Below are 5,380 nucleotides of genomic sequence, written 5' to 3'. Positions count from 1 at the left end.
ATAGATCCTAAAAAGATGCCTTTTAAAGTCCGAACCCAAGTCTTCAAATAGTGCCAAAAAGAATGACGATTTTTTCAGAAATGCAACATTTTGCTGATGTTTCTACAGATTTCGCTTAAGAGCATGATTCTTACCACAATTCCAAAATAACAGCCCATTTCGTAGCATAGATCTTGAACTAATGCTTTTTAAAATCCGAACCCAAGTCTTCAAATAATGCTTATAAAAATGATGATTTTTTCAGACGTGCTACTTTTTCCTGTGTTTTTGACTGATTTTGCTTTGGACCATGATTCATATTACAATTCCGAAATTTCAGCCCATTTGGTACCACAGGGCTTGAAAAAATGCCTTTTAAAATCCAAACCCCAGTCTTAAAATAGTGCACATAAAAATGATGATTTTTTTCAGAAATGCATTATTTTGCTGATGTTTTTACTGATTTTGCTTAAGAGCATGATTCTATTCACATTTCCAAAATTACAGTCCATTTCGTACCTGCGATATTTTGCTGATGGCTTGACCGATTCCGGTTAAGACCATGATTCATATCACAATTCCGAAATATCAGCCCATTTCTTTTCTTTATTAGTCATTTTTGTTTTTTCATTCAATTCTGTAAAGAAAAAAAAATGGGTGTGTCAAGCCTACGCAAGACAGAAGTGAAACTTCTAGTATTCTTCTCTCTCTCTCTTTTCATTTCATTCTCTCTTTTTTTCTGTCTATTGACATATTTATAAGTAGCATGTGATAAAAAAAATTAAAAGTTATAAAAAAAGAAAAAAAAAATTAGTTAAAGCGGGGATCGAACCTCGGTTCTTCACGACCACAGTCGTGCGCTCTGCCTGTAGACAGCGAAGATGAGTTAGGAGAGTGAGTTAAACTAGGTATATAATATTTACACCTTGCTAATGTTTTCAGTATTATTAGGGCTTTTTTATACTAATTTTCATATATTTATTGGCAGGTAGAGTAGAAATTAATATTGTTTAGCGTTTGCCAACGACCATACCATGTTGAACACACCGGTTCTCGTCCGATCACCGAAGTTAAGCAACATTGGGCGCGGTCAGTACTTGGATGGGTGACCGCTTGGGAACACCGCGTGCCGTTGGCCTATTTTTTATTTTAATTTCATGTTTTTTTTATTTTTTTATCATTACTATAATTAATAATATCATAAAATTCTTTAACTTTTCAAGTATGCTACAGGCCTAAAATATTACTTAGTGGATTGATATTATGGTCAACCATTGAAAAAAAAAAATTCCTACAAACTTATTAATGTAATTACGATCTTTTTCAAGCGCGTATGTAATGATTATTTTTATCAACCTCGCACACACCTTGCTAATTTTTTCAATATTATTAGGGCTTTTTTATACTAATTTTCATATATTTATTGGCAGGTAGAATAGAAATTAATATTGTTTAACTTTTGCCAACGACCATACCATTTTGAACACACCGGTTCTCGTCCGATCACCGAAGTTAAGCAACATTGGGCGCGGTCAGTACTTGGATGGGTGACCGCTTGGGAACACCGCGTGCCGTTGGCCCATTTTTTATTTTAATTTTATGTTTTTTTTCATTTTTTTATCGTTAACATCATAAAAAATTTTATATCATTCTTTAACTTTTCAATTATGCTACAGGCCTAAAATATTACTTAGTGGATTGATATTATGGTCAACCATTAAAAAAAAAAAATTCCTTAAAAACAAAAAAATAATATTCCATGGCCGAGAATCGAACTCGGATCAACTGCTTCGAAAGCAACTATGCTGACCATTACACCACCAACGCCAGTTGTCGAGATGAGCTAAGAAGCATTTATATTTTACTTCAAAACTTTTACTACATCAAATGAACTTTAATCGGTCCCGCATTTTCGTTTCGGTCATGAGTTGGTTTTACTCCTCGAAATTGCATGACGCGCGTAAAGAAGTTTCACTTCAAAAGTTTAATAATTAATTAATTAATCTTTATTTTCATTATTTCAATAAGTTCATTTTCATAATTTCTACTTTATTTTCATTATTTTAACAAGTAAAGTAACCTATTTATTTGCTGATTGTGTTCATTTTATCTCATTAATATCAACAGTTTAAAATACGGTTGATGTACACTTGAGCAATCTACTGAACTGGGAACCAGTAAAAGTGTCACCTATTATACACATACATTGCATGTAAAAAAAAAATACTTAGATTAACAAGTTATCAAATATTACATTTATATAATTATATAAACCTATGTATATAAATTTCGACTACCATAATACGGGCGTGTGTCTAGTGTGGTAGTCGAAAAGCATGTAAAAACTGTACACATTAATATTTCATGAATAAAGAAAAAAAAAAAAAAAAAAAAAAAATTTCGTACCATAGAGCCTGAAAAAATGCCTTTTTAAGTCCGAACCCAAGTCTTCAAATAATGCCCATAAGAATGATGATTTTTTCAGAAATGCAACATTTTTCTGTTGATTTGACTGATTCCGCTTAAGAGCGTGATTCTTATAACAATTCCGAAATTTCAGCCCATTTCATACCATAGAGCCTGGAAAAATGCCTTTTAAAATCAGAACCCAAGTCTTGCAATCGTGACCATAAGAATGATGATTTTTCCCCAAATGCAACATTATGTAGATTTTTTTACTGATTTCGCTTTAGATTACGATTCGTATCACGTATTTTAACTGAAAAAATGAACTTACATGAAAATATTTCTGTTATTTGTTTTTGGGGTGTTTTGCCGTGTTTCGCTAACAGGAATTGGCTAAAGAAGGATCTTTATCCAATTTTTCGGACAGCATTACAGTGTCCATCATCAGGGCAGATGTGTTATACATGGAAATAGTTTACCGCGGATGCTTCTGACAAAATTAGAGCCAAATATATAAAAATTAATGTAAAAACTCCTGGCTCATTCTTCGCATTAGAAATTTATTTAATTTTACATTGTCTACGATATTATTCACTTATAATAATTACCTTTATTATTCATTTTTTCGTAATGTTTTATTTTCAAACTTCCTTACTGAAATTTTATAAATTCACTAGTAGTTGAATATATTTTAAGATGATTTTACATCAGGTTCTTAATTGACATACACATCAGGTTTGCCTTTCTCATTAGGAATATTAATTTTTAAAATATAAATTGACAGGGGGGCCGTGTGTAATTTTGTGTCCAGGGGGGACGTGGTTCAAATACGTTTGGGAACCTATGGTCTAGACCAGTGGTTCCCAACCTCGTGCCCGCGGGTCCCGTGGTGCTCGCGGAACGATTCGTATGTGCCCGCCACTATTCGACAGTGAAATAATTTTTTCATAAACATTAATTAAAAATGTGAATTGGCTCACTTCAGTTTTTTCAAAGTATACAAGTATTGATGTGTAAATAGCATTCCCCGCCTGGAACCGCGTTGTTATCATTTTGATTGCTATTGCTGCCCCGAGTTTGTCGATCAAAAATAGGTGGTGCCCGCCACCCTACCAAAATTTTAGAATGTGCTCTAGAGAACAAAAAGGTTGGGAACTCCTGGTCTAGACGATCTAGTGAGAAAGCGAGAAAGTCAGAAATGACAAGGGGTTACCCAATTTTTCGCACGTAAAGGTATCGCATAAACTTTTTTCTTACGTTTTCTATATCATTTGAGTTTATGGCATGTTCGGGTCACCAAATTACCGAGCCACTCTCGAGAATGCTACGACCCAGAGTAAAATAAAGCATAATCAAGATTCGTCAAAACTAATTTACGATTCACACGGAGTTTCTGTATTAAATTCTTCAAAAAAGGATGTGAGCTTGTATTCTATCGAAAAAACGATATTTTTATAAAAATAAAACTGATCGTATTATGTCTTCACATGTTTTCAACGACGGATCCGTTGAAATCTTTACCTTACTCCTCATTCGTGATCTGTTGACAAAACCGAATGTCGCGTTCGATGGAGGACTTAAAGCTACAGGAATTGAACCCACTACGCCTGGGTGGATACCTGACTTACACCACTAACCGGTCTACATAGTACACATATACATGAATTATACTTATACTACACAGTACACTTAGGCAGTTATACCCGTACTACACAGTAGACGTCTTATATTGTCTTGTTTTGTCTTATTCTTATTATTTATCCGATTTCTTTTTATTTTTTCAAATTTGGAATGTATTGCATTGCATTACTCCTGCATATTTTCTGGAATAAACTATTATTATTATTTTATACAGGTATAACTGTACTACACAGTACATACATACAATTACATATGTACTACACAGTACACATATATAGTTACACCTGTATTGTACAGTAAACATATGCAGGTATATCTGTACTACACTGTACACACATCAAGATATACCTGTACTACACAGGACACATACACAGTTATACCTGTAATATACAGTACACATGTACAGGTATTATATACCTGTACTACACAGTTCACATATAAAAGTTTACCTGTAGGTGGTACACGGTACACGAACAGAAGTATACCTGTAGGTATACTACAATTACATTTAGGTGCAAAACTAAATTCTTAAGCAAATGTTTATAGCACCGGTAGATAACTGATTGGGGACAAGACTTCCTTTGCGTGCTGGAGTTAGTATGCTTAATCATCAAAATTATAATCTTGAGACTGATTTGCCAAGCCTTGGCTTGAATTTTACGTAAATATAGTAGGTGGAGAGGATATCCGGAATAGTTATTTCGTACATAAACTAAATAATAATAGATGCCAATCTACACAAGTCCAACAAATCTATCGCTATCCATAGTAACGTCTCTTTTCATTACATGTGTTGTTCATGAGAAAGAGGGAGAGGTTTAAAAGAATATATCAGCGGCCATAACTAGGGAAAATATTATAAAATTATGGTAATATAAGTACCAACCCAGATTAGAGGTTTCAGTAAATTCATATTAGAGGTTTTGCTTGACACCCGATTTTGACAGTTTGACATTTGAAAACGGTAGGTACGAGTAGGTAACAGTTTTTTCACATATTTTTATAAATTTGTTCCAATAGCTACTTCGATATTATGTAGCTACCTACCTATATTTCAGAAATACAAAATAATACTTTTTATTGTGATTATCTCAAATGATGTAGAAGTATTGTCTTTAGTAAAGTACAGATAATTTCTGAACACAGTGTAGCATTCATAATGTGAAAAATATACACTTGGACTAAAGTGCTTTTCAAAATTTATAAGGTGCCTACCTTTGAATAAACTTGATGTTGCCATTTAAATTAATTTAAACGATTGCAACATGAGGTTGTCTCCTAATTGTGAAACTGCACAATAATCCCAACTGCTCACAACCGTCTGGAGCCATTGAGACTGTGGCATCCCCAATTG

The 5,380-nt window shown here is 33.5% G+C and overlaps 2 non-coding genes across 2 annotated transcripts; both read left to right on the top strand.

Annotated features, from left to right (window-relative positions):
* The first annotated feature begins 998 nt into the window (after window positions 1–998).
* LOC149408787 (5S ribosomal RNA) lies at window positions 999–1,117 on the top strand. Its single transcript, XR_016305387.1, has one exon. It is a non-coding gene; the product is annotated as a 5S ribosomal RNA (ribosomal RNA).
* A 323-nt stretch (window positions 1,118–1,440) lies between these two features.
* LOC149408786 (5S ribosomal RNA) lies at window positions 1,441–1,559 on the top strand. Its single transcript, XR_016305388.1, has one exon. It is a non-coding gene; the product is annotated as a 5S ribosomal RNA (ribosomal RNA).
* The last annotated feature ends 3,821 nt before the right edge of the window (window positions 1,560–5,380 follow it).

Source organism: Hesperophylax consimilis, unplaced genomic scaffold (assembly GCF_061612785.1).
Source record: "Hesperophylax consimilis isolate HC1 unplaced genomic scaffold, BYU_Hcon_1.0 scaffold_69, whole genome shotgun sequence".
Taxonomy (NCBI): domain Eukaryota; kingdom Metazoa; phylum Arthropoda; class Insecta; order Trichoptera; family Limnephilidae; genus Hesperophylax; species Hesperophylax consimilis.
The sequence above is the reverse complement of the archived record's forward strand: the minus strand, read 5'-3'. Positions and strand labels throughout refer to the sequence as shown.